General features: G+C 48.8%; 1 protein-coding gene across 2 annotated transcripts in view; it reads left to right on the forward strand.

Annotated features, from left to right (window-relative positions):
• The window catches only part of MLF1 (myeloid leukemia factor 1), a 474,880-nt gene that overhangs the window by 135,906 nt on the left and 320,505 nt on the right, over nt 1–18,469 (forward strand). The gene's annotated exons all lie outside the window — the stretch shown is intronic.

The following is an 18,469-nucleotide window of genomic DNA, read 5'->3' on the forward strand; positions in this document are numbered from 1 at the left end:
CATGATGTGGCATGTGCGCTTTCCCAGCTATAGCTAAGGCCACGCCCCAATAAAGCACACACAATACGTCTTCCCTTTGCACTCGATTTCACCAACAGTCCCTTACTGGCACCTATTCACAACTATCCAATTTTTAAAAACGCCTACACCATCCACATACTGAAACTGCACATACTACACTACCATTTCTGTACATACTCCATAAGCCTAAGCTTGGGGAAGGGAACCCTAAAAGGCCCACTAAAGACATTGGTTAACTTTGTGAAGAGAGGTCTACGCTTGAGGAAGGGAACCCTGAGAGGCCTAACAGGAGTTATGTCTTTTTGTTTGGTACTGGAAGGGTCAAAACTTGGGGAAGGGAACCCCAAGAGACCCAGAGACCTTTTGAACCTTTTGATTTTCTGCAAAGAGCCCTACGTGAAAAGTTTTGAACTGGCAGAAATACACCTATTTAAGAATACCTGAAACCAACTGTGGTTTACGTTTTGTTTTGAATCACCATTTTTCCTTTAAGGAGACCCCCTATCACATTTGGTTTGAGTGACGGCAAGCACAGTTTCTGACACAGACTGATTTTGGTTTTGGACTAAGACATTGATGGCACGTAGAAACATCAGTTGAGGGAACAATCCCTTTAGAGTTAGGGCCAGTTAGGCATTACACCTGCCCCATTACGTTATTCACTAAAGGTTTTCCAACTGTTACATTTGATTCTTTGGACCTCATTACAAGTCAGCCAGTCTGGAAACAACGGTGGCGGTAAATCTGCCGCCACAGTTGTTTCCGGACCGGCTGATTCCGAGTCCTGCAGGTGGGAGGTGTCGCTCCCTCCAGGTCTGACCTGGTGGAAGTAACACCACCTGCCTGCAGGCGAACATGGAAACACCGGCTCTGTCATAGAAGGAACCAGTGTTTCCATGGTCCCCATCCCCATGCAGTCCTATGGGACTCCATGGAATTACCGGTCCCACGGCAGCCTGCTGGTTTTTTTTGGCACGGCTACCGCTGCACTCGTAATGAGGCCCTTTTCTCTCTTGGTACCATGCCTGTCTCACATATTGATATTGATAATATTTCTATCGCGCTCGTACACAAGTGTTTCAGAGCGTGACCAGGCAAGAAAGGGGAACAGGGGAGGGTAAAACAGCAATCTTACTAGGCCCAGTGACATTGAGAACGTGCAGGTGCATGGGAGCGGGGGAGGGGAAAAGTGCATGGAAGGGGGAAGAAGTGCAAAGTGCGAAGCAAAGGAGAACAGACAAATAATAAGTAAATAAATAAATAATAAAGCCAACAAACTGGTAGTGCAGGCAGCAATTGGCAAGTGCTAGGTTTAAGGCAGCAGGCAGGGTAGGTCTGATAAGTGCAGGAAGAAAAAGGTGGGCTGTATGGGTACAGGTACAGCCCAGTGCAAGAGGGGGACATATGGTGTCAGGGGTGGTATTCGGTTCAACAGATAAAGGTTGGGGACTCCATTCATATAAGTAAAGACTGTCCTTAAGTTTCAGTACCCTATAAAACGTCCCAGTAAAAAAGAAATGAACCTCCGCGCACTCCTGTATGATTCAGAAATCTTAACGTCTGAAAGAAAATTCAATCAGGCCCCTTTTTCCATCAATGGGGTGAAGTCTTTGGAAACCTAACGAGACTGCTCTAATCCGGTGGAACAAAGAATAGGAAGCCAATTCTTCCCCTTGATACCACAAGCCATTTTCCCCACCAGGAAGAGTGTAGAAAGTAACACCTATAACATTTTTTTCCTTTAAACTTGTCAGATCCCTGGTAGGGATAAAAAGATAATTTCCCTATGGCTTAAGGTAGAAATTAGGATCGACTCTGTCATATGCCTTATGCCTTTAGGGGAAACAAGACAAAAAAGAAGTTAAGGGTATTACCTCTATCGTCCCAAGGAGAGGAAATAAAACATGCTCACCTGAATCTTTCTCACAATATGGTATAGATTAAGAGAGATGAGCTGGTGGGACTATTGGTACAGGAAACTCCCTGGGAAACTCAGGTCCGAATGAGTTCTTGGATAAGGGATAGGAGAAACCCAGAGGGGGCACCAAACCGGAAAAGGCTCAGAGAATTTTTTTCACGGTATTCACAAATGGAGGCACAGGAAAACGTGATCTTTACATTTGATCTGACTTAGTCTAGACCAATAGTAAAATGGTTTGAGAACCTCCAATAATCTTACCTCACAAGATCCCTCTTCATATGACTTCTGAAATTATTAACCTCTCTGAAGTATCAGTAATCTTGCCAACATCCCCACGGAGTGAGTGTTTTCTTATGTTAGGAGCAGATATTCTCCCTGAGGCTTCCCCATCCTCGGAATAAGGAAAATTCGACCCAGATCCTCCCCAGTAAGAAAATGAAAGCAAAGAACTCTCTCATTTCCCTCATTCTTTATTGAAGTTCCTATGGACTACTTTGAGCAGGAATTGAAATACCAGGAAAGTGGGGATGGTGAACTAAACCCCGATATTATGACGGTCAATGAGGGTGGATAGTTGGGGAACCGGTAAGAAAAGGTCCCAGACTTGGGAGAGTCTCTCTTTGGGAACCAAGACTTACGGGGTCCCCAATGGATCGCCGTCTGGGTCATCTCTCTCACTAGAACCTGTTTCTGTAATGACAGGGTTGTATAAGGAGGCCCTACCGGAAGACCTAACATCCGATTCTTTATTGAAGCCAATAAGAAAAGGGTCACTTCTGACGTTTTTTAGCATTCCCCCAGATGAAGGAGAATCCTCCTATTTAGTCCGCAGTTTTTTTTTGTGGAGATTGGGACCATGTTATGGAATTATGTCCCACAAACCTGGAAGAGGAGTTACTGAGCCAAAAGCGAGGGAGAAAGAGTTCTCCAGCATGGAGTCTGTCATGGATTAACATGCTCCTGAATATTCCCTGTTGTCAGGCTGGGATTCCTCGGTAAAAGGAAAAACAGTTTCACTGTCACTTACAAACTATATTTCTCCTTTAAACCAATCACTTTCCTCTGGGTCATACTGCCCCCATTCAGTGACAGTCCTCTCCATAAGCCCCTCTTCTGGCAGCCCTCTTCAGATTTTTACTGCACGCTTCAGTGTTGCGAGTCCTCAAGTTTGCTCTGCAAGCTGCTTCTACCTTTTTTGTGCTTTCGACAGTAAAAGGTCTATTTTTGTTCCAAAAGAGTCTGTGTGCTGTTTTAGCCAAAGGCCGACAGCGGGGAACCATTGTCGGTGAATTTCAACGCCCCTCCAGGTTGAAGCTCATTGAAGTTTCCAGAATGCCATCGGGCCTACTTCACGCCTTTAATGACAATGAGGGAGGAGAAGACAGAAAGAAGATCCCTTTTCAAGTCCTGCACCAAGCGCGGGCTAGGGAATGTGTTTGTTTGTTGAAGACAAGCTCCTGCAATGCCTCTACTGCCTGCATCCAGACCACAAGGAAGGATAATGCAAGAAATGCCTCGGATTCTCCAAGAAGACGACGAAGAATAAGCACAGTAGACTGGCAGCATTGTTGACTGCCAAGGCCTCTGCCCTGTGCTCCGAGCAGGGTCATGCCTCACCCAGGACCGGCCGGTCCGAGGAGCAGTCTTCTAAGTCCTTTGAGGGTGCCACATCTGTGGGGTCCCAAGACAAGGCCAGGAAATGCAGTTCTGGGTCCACCGGGGTCGCAGCGGAAGCGGGTCCCACGGTGGACAGGGCACGATCGACATCACCTTCTGCATCCATTTCCAGCCGGCAAGCGAGCTCCTCCTCGTAAAGGAAATCGTCCAACCTGGCTAAACTGCGGGAGAAGCCTGAGAAGCTGCGGACGGAGGAGAAGGCCGAACTGCCCAAGAAGGACCAATCGGCACAGGATAAGACTCTGTCGACGATAGAGTTGGTGGCTGCTCTCACGAAGGCTAAGGGGGATGACCCTGCAAAGGTAACCCCTGCAGCGCAGATGTTATCCCTGCCCCCAAGGCCCGAAACCGCTGCAGTGACTTTGGCAAAGTCTGATGGCACGCCAAAGAAAGGGGCACAGTCTCAGTCCCCTCAGGGTGGAAAAAGGGTGAGGGGGGCAAGGAGGCCCTGCATCAGTCCCAGACGATGGCCCAAACCATGGAAGTTTTTCCACAGACGACGAGGAACTGGAGTCCTTACACACAGTCCACGAGGACGTGGAATAGGAGGATGACGGTGCAGGGCCTAGTGTTCCTATCACGCCAGCCCAGCCAAGGGATATGTGTCTGGACATCCTGTTGCTCCTCCACACCTTGGTGTCAAAGATCCAGAAGAGAAAGCCGCAGGGCCTGGTTCCAGTGGTCCCCCAGGTCCCCGATCAGCCGCCACCGAAGAAGAGGAAGCGTCATCCGACGCCCCCATTTCAGCCACCCCCAGCAGACCCAGACAAAGGTATAGGGACAGATACGGCCACAACAACGATATCATTGCAGCGGGTGGCGGATCTCTGCAGCCTAAGGCGTTCTCATCGGATGAGGTGGGGTTATTCCATTCCATGATCGCCAGAGCCTCCAAGCTATTCCAGCTTGTGCCCGAAGAAACCAGGAAGGAGGGTTTCTTGAACCAGTGTCGCAAGGCCAAGGGGAAGACAATCATGGCGGTGCCCCTTCTGCACACGTGTGGCAGGAGAGCCCAGCTCTCTTGAAGAACCCTTGCCTGGTTCCGGCCAAACGGGACAGGCTGGTGAAGTATTGGGTGCCGGAATCCACGCCCAAGTGCCTGAAGTTGCAACAATGCTGTATTTTGTGGTTTCGGCGGCTGTGAGGAAACAGTCGGCTAACCCGTCCTCATCATCTTCAGTCCCTCTGGACAGCGAGGGGAAGAAGATGGATGCCATGGGAAGGAAGGTGATTTACACTGCGGTATCCACCATCAGGGCGGCCAACGCACTGGCGATCCTAGCCAGGTACTACAGGGAGCTGTAGTACAAGCTGGGTCCGATTATTATTTTTTAATTTTTTTATTATTATAATTTTATTATTTTTTTTTGTTGATTTTTTTGTTTTTTTTTGTTTTTTTTTGTTTTTTTCTCCGAAGACAAGAAGATGGAGGCAATCACTCTCTTTCAGGAGGGGGAGGTAGCGTCGGATCACCCCATCACATTGGCGCTGGACATTGCCGACACAGGGTTCTGGCAAATGGTGAACGGTGTCTGCCTTCGACGCCAAGGCTGGATGAAGGCCTCAAATTTCTGCCAAGAGGTCCAAGCGTAGGTACTGGCCATGCCTTTCGACGAAGATAACTTTTTTGGGAAGGTTGTTGACGAGGCCCTACAGGCCATCAAGGTAGATAGAGAGATGGGTGGTTCCCTGCGCACCCTCCAGCAGCACCGCTCTTTTCGCTCTTTCAGAGGAAAGTCAAGCTGGTCTTCAAACGTTTTCTCCTCATCGTACTGTCAGCCTTTGAGATACATGATTCAAGAAGCCTACAGAAGCCTTTCCCAGGCCTACATGGCCATAGAACAGCATCCGCTGTCGCCAAAGCAAGCCTGAACCGACCAGTACAGCCCTCACCTGTGCACCCCAGTGGGAAGCCGACTGACGAGGTTTGTCAGCGAGTGGAAAAAGATCACCACCGATAGATGGTTGCTGGATGCTCTTGCCCAAGGACATACCCTGGAGTTTCAGCACAGGTGTCGGAGGATCCATCCGGTGGCCCATCAGATGCAGCATATCCCTCAGCTCTTGCAGGAGGTGCGAGCCATGCTGCGAAAAGGGGCGATGGAGCTAGTTCCCCAGCGACTCTGGGGTTATGGAGTCTGTTCCAGATACTTTTTGGTCAGAAAGAAGACTGAGAGCTGGAGGTCCATTCTAGACCTGTGACGTCTGAATACATATCTCAAGTCTCAAAAATTCAGGATGGTTACGTTGCAACACATGCTCGGCCAACTGGAAAAAGGTCGCCTACTTACCATGTCCCCATTGACAGGAAACACTGAAGGGTTCTACGCTTCGTAGTGCAGGGACAGCACTACCAGTTCAAGGCCCTGCGATTCGGCTTGAAGTTAGCCCCCAGAGTATTCACAAAGTGCCTGCCACCGGTTGTGGCCCATCTGCATCTACCGGCTATACACGTATACCCGTACCTCGACAACTGGCTCATCCAGGCCCACTCGTGAGAGTTGACTGTCGAACACACGGAGGCGGCCGTCAGGTGCTGATGGATCTGGGATTCTCTATCAACTGTCCAAAGTCCTGCTTGACACCATCGCAGAACGGGCTGTTCCTAGGAGCCAGACTCAATATGGTATCCTGCTGGCATCACCCTCGGAGGAGAGGGTAGCGGTCATTCAAGGGACGGTGCAGCAGCTTTTGTCGATGAAGACCGCCACGGTTCAAGCCATCAAGTCGTTGCTCAGCATGATGTTGTCTTGCATCTACCTTATACAGGTTACAGATGCAACCTCTTCAGGAGTTCCTGGACGCTCACTGAAAACAGGTGTCCGGAAGCTTCACGGGCAAGATCCTGCTCGACAAAGAGTTCTGTCAAGCGATAAGGTGGTGGGGCATCCACTCCAACATCCCCCGGACCATGGGGTTTGAAAACCTCCCATACAGGAGATGGTCACTACAGATGCTTCTCTGGATGGCTGCGGAGCCCACACCGGGCATCTGCACGCTATAGGCCTGTAACTGCCAGATGAGAAGGATCTCCATATCAACATCCCGGAGCTACGAGCGGTGTTCTGGGCCCTCAAGTCATTCCTTCCATCTCTGAAGGGCAAGGTGGTGAGGATCTTCACGGACAACACCACCACAGTGTTCTACATCAGGAAAAAGGGGGGCACTCGATTCCCCACCGCTTTCCAGGGAAGCGCAGGACTTGTGGCGCTGGGCCGTTGGACAAGAGATGTTCCTCGTTCCTTTTAACCTAACAGGAGTCAAGAACACCATCGCAGAATCCCTCAGCAGGGAATTGCGCTCCTGCCACGATTGGGAATTTCGGCAGGACCAGGTGGACCGCATCTTCGTCAAATGGGGAAGGCCCAGATCGATCTGTTTGCGACGGCGGCAAACTCCAAATGCCAGAAGTGGTGGCCCATTTGCGTCTGCAGGGCATACACATATACCCATACCTGGATGATTGGCTGATACGTGCCTGCTCTCATGAGCTAGCCGACAAGCATACGACGGGGACCATCTGGCTACTGACAGAGCTGGGATTCTCTGTGAACTATTTGAAGTCCTACTTGATGCCATCGCAGAACGCACTGTTTCTCGGTGCCAGACTCAATACAATATCTTGTCTGCCGTCGCCCTTGGAGGAGAGGCTAGCAGCCATTTAAGGAAAGGTGCAATGACTGTTGTCAGTGAAGACGGCCACGGTACATGCCATCAAGTCGCTGCTGTGCATGATATCATCCTGCATCTTTCTCGTCCATCTCTTCAGATTGCAGATGCGACCCCTACAGGAATTCTTGGATGCACATTGGATACAAGTGTCCGGAGGTTTTGCGGACAAGATCCCTCTCATCGAGGATTTCTGGCGATCTGTGAAGTGGTGGGGACCCACATCGCCCAGGGAACGGGATTTCAAACCCTGCCATACCAGGAGACGGTCACCACGGATGCCTCTCTGGAAGGTTTGGGGGCTTACACCGGACATCTACACGCCAGGAGTCTTTGGCTTCCAGAGGAGAAGGATCTGCACATCAACATCCTCGAGCTACGGGCGGTGTTCTGGGCCCTCAAGTAATTCCTTCTGTCTCTGAAGGGCAAGGTGGTGAGGAGTTTCACGGACAACACCACCACAATGTTCTACATCAGGAAACCGGGGGGCCCTCGATCCCCACCGCTCTGCAGGGAAGCGCAGGACTTGTGGTGCTGGGCTGTTGGACAAGAAATGTTCTTCGTTCCTCTTCACCTAGCAGGAGTCAAGAACACCATCACAGAATCCCTCAGCAGTGAATTGCGCTCCTGCCACGATTGGGAATTTCGGCAGGACCAGGTGGACCGCATCTTCGTCAAGTGGGGCAGGCCCAGATCGATCTGTTTTCGATGGCGGCGAACTCCAAATGCCAGAAGTTTGCCAGCAGATTCCACCAGCTGAGGAGCCTGGGAGACGAGCCTGGGAGACGAGCTCTCCTTCCTGTGGGAAGGCGTGTTTCCTCCATTGCGTCTCCTGCTATGAGTCATCAACACACTCGTACAGGGCCAATGCAGGATACTACTCATCATCTTGGTGTGGCCGAGGCAGATTTGATACCTGGACCTTCTCAGACTGTCAGTTTTGCTTCCGGTCTAGCTTCCAGTGGTTCTGGATCTGCTCACCTGAGAAAGAGGTGCAATCCTTCACCATGACCCAGGATCGCTGAACCTGAGGGCTTGGCTCTTGCAGCCCTAGAGTTTGGAGGATAATAGTTGCCTGTGGACTGTAGGGAGGTCCCCGCCAAGGCCAGGGCGTCGTTGACTTTGAAGTGCTACGGTCACAGGTGGAAGTGTTTTTCTAAGTGGTGACAGTCTCAGAAGATTACCCCACTTAGGGTCACAGCCCCGCAGATTCTTCCATACTTGCTATCCTTGGCCAAAGCCAGGCTGGCGCACAGTATCAAAGTACATCTAACGGCCATCTCCCACTGCACCAGGTCTCCAGGAAGATCTTTACTTCGGTCTCATCGACTCGCCAAGGAGTTCCTCAAGGGACTGTTTCCATATTTCCAGCCAGCGAAGGCTCCTGCCCCGAAATGGGAACTCAACGTGGTGCTGACGACGCTCATGGGGGACCCCTTTGAGCCTACGCATCAAGCCGTTCTCAAGTTCTTCTCAAGTTCCTACCCTCCTGGCCATCACCTCTGCCAATAGGGTAGGTGAGATCCAGACCCTATCCTGCAAACAGCCATACCTGACTTTCCATGAATCGAGGGTGGTGCTCCAGATGCACCCCTCCTTTATGCCAAAGGTTCCGTCAGAATTCCCCTCAACGAGCCTTTGATATTACCTGTTTTTTTCCCGAAGCCTTTGTCACCGACTGAAAGGGCCTTGCACTCGCTGGACGTTGCTCGTGCCCTGAAGTTGTATTTCACACGCAAAAAGAGTTTTCGGAAGACTTCTCAACTTTTGTCCTGTGAACCATGGGAAGACGTTGTCCCAGACTTTCATCTCAAGGTGACTCTATGGCTGCATCACGCACTGTCATCTGTTGGTCGAACCGACTGCTGCCCGACTGTCAGAGAGCCCACTCCACCAGAGTGATCGCTGTTTCAACGGCGTCCCTGACTGGTGTGCCCCTACTGGACATCTGCAGGGCAGCTACGTGAAGATTTACGCACAACTTCACAAGATTTTACTATGTCGACGGGGATTCCAGGGAGGAGTCCAGAGTCGGCCAAGCAGTGCTGCGCAACCTGTTTGAGGTGAGTCTTTTCCAGAGGTAAGAGTTGAATGCTTCTGTTGAGCCTTGCCAACTCCTGTGGTTGTGTAATGTTGTACTGATATGTATTTGTTATTCATGAGCATGTGAATCCATGCCAGACACCATGCTGGAGAAGGAACAAGCTACTTACCTATAACTATTGTTCTCGAGCATTGGTCTGGCATGGATTCACATGCGAACTCTCCTTCCATGCCCTCTGCAGCTCTTCTTTGTCATACTGCCACTTTACATGCTTACCAAATCTGAAGATGGCTGCCAGCGGAGGAATATAGAGAGAGGACTGGGGGTAGTAAGACCCAGAGGACAGTGATTGATTTAAAGGAGAAATACAGTTTGTAAGTGAAAGTGAAACTGTTTTTTCTTTTACCGAGGATTCCCAGCCTGACGACAGGGAATAGTCATGAGCATGTGAATCCATGCCAGACCCATGCTGGAGAACAATAGTTACAGGTAAGTAACTTGTTCGATCTCCACTCCATTGAGACCTTCCTATGAGTCTTCAATCCCAAAGACACCATATTTTTATCTGGGTCTTTTATTGACCATAAACCAGCTTTGAGAATGAGAGAGGATAAGTATATTACAGATTATCCTGATGGCTCTGAAAACTGTGGTTCTATAGAAGTAGTAACCGGGGCTCTTCACCAGCCAGAGGTGGAACCTAGAGGTGGGATACCCATGTGCCGCGTGACTTCTTTTATGGTGTCCAAAGATTACCCTGCACAGGAATTGGAAGAGGGATGTGAGAGTATTCAGAGTCCTTTTGAGGAGGATTGTGGATTCCCCACGAAATCTACCTCCCTAGAACCAGTTACTATCCTCTTGCCCCAAAACAGCCCCAGTATAAGAACAAGTTGGTTTAACCTCTAAGTCCCTTATGGAAAAAGAAAAGAGCGAAGATGATCCTTCTGGGGTAACCTCCTTATCTATGAATCGATAATGTTATTCCTATCGAGGATTTGGACATCCCACAAGATACTGCCCCTTGAATCAGATCAACCTACTCACTAAACCGCCTTACAGAACCTATAGACTGGGGTAGATAGAGAAACCTCTTTTGTCCATCATTCATATATTCCATCTAGTAAGATTTTAGAAGGGCAAGAGGGTCTGAAGCAATCTGCTCGAAAGGAAAAGAGAAGTAAATCCCAGGAATGGTCTTCTAATCAGGAACATTCCTGACAACCACCCACTGAGAAACCATCATCAGGTGTTTCTTGGGCAGAAGGCCACTATTCTTGGGGAACAGAATGTGAGAAACCTAGGGGTATTCTCACATGTAACTCCCTAGAATCCTCTATTCAGGTGGTCAGGTGAGGGCCATTGCTCTTGGATCCCAATCCTAGGGGTGGACGAGCGAGGGAGGATCACCTGGGTAGGGGAATCTGGGGTTGTGATCATGGGGATACTCCCAGATGAGACGCAGTATCCCAGCGGGACAATAGGCGAAGAGGAAGAAGTCCATGAAGCCTTCATGGGATATGCTGATGCAGCTGGTCACGACACCTCCCAGAAGCAAAAAAGACCTGCGCAGCCCTCGTGGAGGTATGCTATCGGTCACCAGCATTTATAGTGCCAAATAATCTAGGGCTATTCTTAGCGCTTATATGCGCGGTAGCCAATCTAACTTCTCTCTACAATTGCTCATTGTTACTAATTAGGCATTCGCCACGCACACAACCTGTGATGCCTTCCCTTCATTGCCAGCATTGTTACTTCGCCATCAGAACACACGAGGTGTTCACACTTCCAAGATGGCCGCCCGTGTTATTTGTGGGAATATCCACGGCCACCCTGCCCACCAGAGAGCAGCCTCCTGCTGATTGGGCCACCCACTACCTTCCTGAGCCTATCGGAAGGCAGCAGATGTGAGCCGGCCCTTCCTGCCCTGAGTGTAAGGCCAGCAACTGTCCTGAGACTGTCCCGAGCTGACCAGAGCCCAGGGCCAGACCCCCTGCCATTGCACATTGAGACTGTGAGTAACCTATGAAACCATGACCTTACCCACCTATCTATCATTTAATTTGTATTTACCCTGCCACCTCTCTGCAATAATGCCTGCTTGTTGACTGTGCACTATTTGCCTACCAATACCACCCCAAGCCTACAATGCACACCATTGCACTATCCTCACCGTAAAACTGAATCTAGGTGACCCTATGTCTGTGTTTCTGAACTGCTGCATTTTTAGGCACTCTTTGCAAAATTGAATCTAGGTGACCCTATGTCTATGTTTCTGAACTGCATTTTTAGGCACTCTTTGCAAAATTGAATCTTGGTGACCCTATGCCTTTGAATTGCTGTAGCTGTATCTGTATCTGCATTGTATTGCCTTGTTACCTAGCCATTGCTGCGCCCTCACACATACTGCATTTAGACTACTGCCGTTTTCGAATTTTGAACCCTGCACATAGCCACACGGCTTAGACCCGACCTAGTTAGCAGCACACCAATACCAAATCTGACACAAGCGCCCCCACCTACAGCACCCACACTAACAATGCACACACCCATGCGCATCCTGCTCCCCACTTCCTACACAAACATCATACACATCCTGCTCCTAGCACTAGCAACGCACCATTACTACACCATCTACAACACCATGTTACCACCTCTCAACCACGCTAACAAACCCAGGCCAATTAACTGCCTCCCGCAACAACAGACACAAATCACACTACCTTGCAATACCCTCGAGAGGAACAGCAGACTCCGTTCAAGACTTGTAAAACTCTAAGAACCATTAGCTAGAACCCTGGCATCCTCTAACAAACGAACAACTAAACACCGGCCCACTCCAACCACCTTCAGCCCCTCCAAGACCCAAATTACAGCTAGTCCCACCACACCCGAACTAAACAAACCCAGCCTCAAGTGCGGCCTAATAAACACTAGATCGCTAGTAGCACACGCTATAGAGGTAGCAGACATCATCCACTCGGAACAGTTAGACCTCCTAGCAGTCACCGAATCTTGGCTACACGCCGCAGCAGGACCCGCCCTCTCACTAGCCATACCTAACGGATATACCATATTGCGATCAGATAGAACTGATACTCGGGGTGGAGGCATTGCACTCATAACAAGAAACAATCTACCTTGCAGACTAGCGCCATCCCCAGTCAGCAATTCATGCGAGCACATGACAGCCAAAATTAACATAAGCAACAGCCAGACCCTCACAATATACCTGGTCTACAGACCTCAGGTCCCATTGGGACCTTTGAAGATGACATATCTAATATCATCTCAAATAACCTAAAAAACTCCTCTCGTCCTACTACTAGGCGACCTGAACTTAGGTTACAACAACACCAAAGACATACACGTAGCCAATGTGGCTAGTATCCTAGCGGAACAAGGATTCACCCAAAGAGTGCTCTTCCTCTCGCACAACAAAGGCAGAACCCTGAACTGCCTCCATATCCCCTCAGATTTGGACAGATCACCACCTCATAACATTTACCCTAACCACCACCAAACCCACCTCAGCTCCTGCACCTCTAGCGCCGTCCATCCCTACCCGGAACAAAAAAAACATCACATGTGACAAACTGCTAGCCCTCATCCTCCCCACACTCAATGCCATCCCGGAAAACCTGGACCCCGAATCTATGGTTAAGGAATTCAACCAGTTCATGACCACATTGCTAGACTCCATCACACCACTCAAACTTAGACTAAGCAAACCCAAAGCCCATCTCAATTCATGGTATACCCCATACCTAAAATCATTGTGCAAACAAAGGCATTGTGAGACATCCTGGCGACATCCTGGCAAGCACAACCCTCTGACGAAAACAAAGCCAACCTCTGCTCCATCACAGCCCTATACAAAAAATAAATCATCCTAGCTAAACGCGAAACCTACAACTCCAGAATTGCCCAAGCCAACTCTAGCACGAAAGAACTCTTCGTCATCCTCAAAGAGCTAGAAGCACCCATCCCTGTGCTAGACAATTGTATTAAAGACCAACTCTGGTGCTCCAACATTCAGCAAACTCTAGCCAATAAAGTCACTAACCTTCAAACAAAAATTGGCAAGAAAAAAGCCACACTCTCTGGCAACAAACCCACTAGCATCAATTCAGAGCAACCAAGTAACCTCACCAATCACCCCAGATTTAAGTTTTCCAAAGTCACCATAAAAGAAACAGAAAATACTATACTATCTCTCAAGCCCACCAACTGCCAAGGCGACCTATGCCCCGCTCAACTTCTAAAGGATGCAGCCAGAGATCTAGCCCCCTTTATCACGAAACTCATCAATTCATCCTTCTCCACCAATACCATCCCATCCAACCTCAAAGAATCATGGGTGCTTCCTCTACTAAAAAAGCAGACCCTAGACCCACTAATACCCACCAATTACCGCCCGATTACCACAGTGCCTTTTCTCCTAAAGATCTTAGATAAAATGGCATACTCCCAGATACAAAAATACTTAAACCAACTCTTTACTAGGAACCAGGCAATCTGGCTTCAGACCCCAACACGGGACAGAAACAGCCCTCCTAGACCTCAAGTCACAGATTGATGAACTCCGGGATAACGGGAAATCGGCCCTCCTTCTACTCCTAGATTTATCAGCTGCCTTCGACCGGTCGACCACAGAGTCCTATGCAGCCACCTGAACTCGGCAGCTCACTTCTCCAAAGAAGCCATAGCATGGATACAATCCTTCCCAGCCAACAGGACTATGAGAGTCTTCTCTCCTACGGCAGCAGCCAACCCTATCCCCATAACTTGCGGAGTACCCCAGGGATCTTGCGTCTCATCCACCCTCTACAATATCTTTACCAAGCCCCTTTTCGATAATCTGGACCTTCTGGGTGTCACCTACACTAACTATGCAGATGACACACAGATTCTCCTACCGCTTACCGGTGATTACAACAAGGATTTGGCCTTGGTGAACAGGATATATCTCATCATCCAGGCATGGATGGCCACCCACGGTCTATGCCTGAATGATGACAAAACAGAGATCATCATCCTGGGTACTCCCTCGACCCTCAAAAAACTCAGTCCCGAATACTCAGCATTTAACATAGACAATAACATTATTACTGTCGCCAAAGAGGTTAAAACTCTGGGTTTCTACCTGGACTCTACTCTTTCCTTCAACAAGCAGGTCAATGCCTTGGCCTCGGCCACGGCATATACATGCAAGTTGATTAGAGCTGGCAAGGCTTTCCTGTCACAGGACAGCTGCATCACCCTAGCCAGAGCCCTCATTTTATCCAGGCTGGACTACTGTAACGCTCTATATATAGGAGCCAATAAACAAACCATCAAAAAAATCCAACTCCTACTAAATAACGCGTTGAGAGCAGCCTTGGGTATCCCTAAGAGGGAACATATTTCCAATACCAGAAGAGCCAACAACTGGCTCTCCACCCACGATAAAATAAAATTAAAAACTGCATCCCTCACCCACAAATGCTTGAACAACGCAGCACCCCGCTACCTTTGCGACAGATTCACCTTGAAGCCTACCACAAGAATCACCACACTCGCCAACACCAACTACCTCTGGGTCCCCAGATCCAAACGTGCCAAAATCGGAGGCAGCAGCTTCCAGGTCAAGGCAGCACTCCTATGGAACTCGCTACCATCCCCTCTAAGAATCGATCAAACTTATCACAAGTTCCGCCAGAGCATCACTAGTTGGCTCAAAGATGTCGACATCTAAGCACATACCCGCTGACTCTGCCCGCAACAACAACCCCCTCCACACTGCAGGCACCAGCAGCACCTACTAACCACCTTGTAAATCTATGCATGCCACAATGTACCTGCCTATATCGCAACCTGATCGTGCCAACATGCAACCAATCGGCACTTGCACACAAATGTTTTCTTCATGGTGTAACCAAGCTTTGAATATCCTTCTGCCTTGCGCCTGAATACCCTCGGGTCTGGAGCGCACTACAAATAATAAACTAAACTAAACATATGCAGGCCCCATTGTCCCTGATCCAAGAGAGGTGGGAATACCGTATCAGAACAAAAGCAGACAGGGAGATGGGTCAGAGGAAACATGATTTTAAACCCAACACCTATTTATTGCCTCACATTTCAGACACAGGGGGATGGGGGAGCAACAAGATCAGTGCATTTATGGCTGGATGTCAGGGGTAGGTGGTGATCTACCGAAGAGGGGAGTAGCACCATTGTATAAACATGGCTAGGGGATCCCCTTATTTTCCCTGTCAATCACCTAATAATAGTTCAGTGTTTAGAAATGGTTTTCAATCCCAAACCATTTTCCCCTTCCCATTTCCAACTAATACTGGGAGGAAGAAGAGGCAACCGAGAATAGTGATGATTACCTATAGGGACAGCAATGGAATACAAAGAAAGGCCTCCTACCCAACACCTTTAGGCTGTCCCACTAATAGAGTCAGGCACTTAACCACAACTGTGCACACCTTACTCCACTTGACTCTCCACTACAATATAAAAGGTGTGGTTCTGCCAGAAGTAGTGAGCGAGCTGGAATTACTGGTTGGAACATGGAAGCCTAGAAGAGCCGGAAGAGACCTGAATTTCGAGACGCTGACCCGGTGCATAAGGAGGGTTGCAGTGTGGCCAGGGACCTGCGTCTCCAGGGAGCCGGAGTGAGGTGTGCAGCAGGCTGTTGGCCATGTCCAGGCCAGTGCTCGTTAACCTGGAATGTGAGCCGATCCCAGAGGTGTCTGAGAGGCAGGTGGTAACACCCTGACCTCAGTCTTCAAGATCCCGTGGACCCTCTGATTAGTGCCATGCTAGGGGTGAGTTCTTCAGTCGGCGAGAGAGTTAGGTAACTCTGTAGCGTGCGGGTGGCTGAAGCGGAAAAGCAAAGCAGAAAGAAATGTACATTGCTAAACAGAAAACAGAAAGAAATGAACATTGTTAATCGGAAAGCAGAAAGAAAGAGAGAAGTGCAAGAGTAATTGCAAAGTGAAAAGTAGCAAGAAAGAGGACACAAGAGACCGAAGAGTCAAGGGGTGGGGGTCCGAGCGACCCGCAAGCAGGGAAAGGGGCATGAGAAGCCCGAAAGACAGACAGGGGCTGTGAGACGACCCACAAACAGGAGAGCGGCTGACAGGGACCCAGAAACCAAGAAAGAAAGTAAAGTGTGTGAAAGAAAGTGAAAGGGTGCACCAGTAAAGTAAAGGCAGGGAAATAAGGTGCAAGTGTGCACAAGTAAGGTAAAGATAGTGAAAGAAAGTGCAGGTGTGCACAGGAAAAGTGGAACCAGTGGAAAGCGGTGCACAGGTGCACAAGTAAAAGAAAAGTGCAAGAGGACTAAGAGCATAGTGGAAAAGGCACGAGAATGGAAAGGTGCCAGAAGAAAGTTTTAAAGTGAAAAGAGAAAGGCCGTAAGTCAGTGTGGTCGCGCCTGGGAGGAACAAAGAACCCAGTGTTCTCGAAAGTCTATGATACTACCCCCATGAAAGAACTGTACAGTGAAAGGTACATCCTGACAAGAGGAACTATTTGTTTGTGTGAAATCAGAGGGGCCTAAGTTTGCCCACTAAAGACATTGGTGTACTTTGTGAATCGAGGCCTAGGCTTGGGGAACGAACCCTGAGAAGCCTAACAGAAGGTGTGACTTTTTGTTTGGAACTGGAAGGGTCAAAGCTTGGGGAAGGGAACCCTAAGAGACCTTGGGCCTCATTACGAGTCCAGCGGTAACCGAGGCGGTAAAACCGCCTGGTTACCGCCGGACTCGTATTCCGCCTCCGTGATTCCCAGAATTACCGGGGCATTACAACCCCGGTTTTCCGGGAATCACGGAGGTGGAATGGTGTTAATCCCCATTCCCATTGAGTCCTATGGGACTCAATGGGAATGGGGATCATGGAAACACCGGCAGCATCTCGTAATGCTGCCGGTGTTTCCTCGTCCGCCTGCAGGCGCGGTGTTAAACCCGCCAGGTCAGACCTGGCGGGAACATCACCTCCCGCCTCCAGGAGTTGTGATCGCCCGGCATGGAAACAACGGTGGCGGCGGGTTTACCGCCACCGTTGTTTCCATACCGGGCGATTTGTAATGAGGCCCCTTGTCAACCTTATGGATTTGCTGCAAAGAGCCCTACGTGGAAGTTTCCAAGGGCAAACCTTTTGAGTTTAACTATTTTGAACTGGCAGGACTACACCTATTTAAGAATACCTGAAACCAACTGTAGTTTACATTTTCTTTTGAATCACCATTTTTCCTTTAAGGAGAACCCCTGTCAAATTTTCTTTAAGAGCGAGGGCAAGCATATTTTATGACAGACGGATTTTGGTTTTGGACTCACAGACATCGACGGCCCCGAGAAACATCAGTTGGGGGAACATTGCCCTTAGAGTTAGGGCCAGTTAGGCATTACATCTACCCCACTTTGTTATTCAATAAAGGTTTTCCAACAATTACATTTGAGTTTGTGTCTCTCTTGATACCATGCCTGTCTCACATATTGTGTCAAAGGTGGAATTAAGTTCAACTGATAAACAATGGGGACCCCATTTATGTAAGGAAAGACCGTCCTTAAGTTTCAGTACCCCAGTAAAAAAACGAATGAACCTCAGCTCACTCCTGTCTGATTCTGAAATCTTTAGGTCTGAAAGAAAATTCAATCAGGTTTCTTTTTCCATCAATGGGTTGAAGTCTATGGAACAATTACGAGAATCCTCTAATCCTGTGGAACAAAGAATAGGAATCCAATTCTTCCCCTTGACACCACAAGCCATTTTCCCCACCCCGAAGAGTGTAGAAAGTAATACCTATAACCTTTTTTTCCCTTATACTTGTCACATCCCTGGTAGGGATAAAACGATAATTTCCCTATGGTTTAAGGCAGAAATTACAATCAACTCTGTCTGTGATTTTGGTTTTGGAATCACAGACATCGACAGCCCTTAGAAACATCAGTTGAGAGAACAATCTCCTTAAAGTTAGGACCAGTTAGGTATTACACCTACCCCACTATGTTTTTTCACAGTCTACTAAGCAATGTCAATCTCAAGTTTAATGTCACCCACTGTCAACTTGCTCTCTACTATAAAGGAACTGGTTCATGGACAAATGGACCTTAACCGAGTAGTACTTTAATGAGTGTGTGT

Source organism: Ambystoma mexicanum, chromosome 10 (genome assembly GCF_040938575.1).
Source record: "Ambystoma mexicanum isolate Mex_15411 chromosome 10, UKY_AmexF1_1, whole genome shotgun sequence".
Taxonomy (NCBI): Eukaryota; Metazoa; Chordata; class Amphibia; order Caudata; family Ambystomatidae; genus Ambystoma; species Ambystoma mexicanum.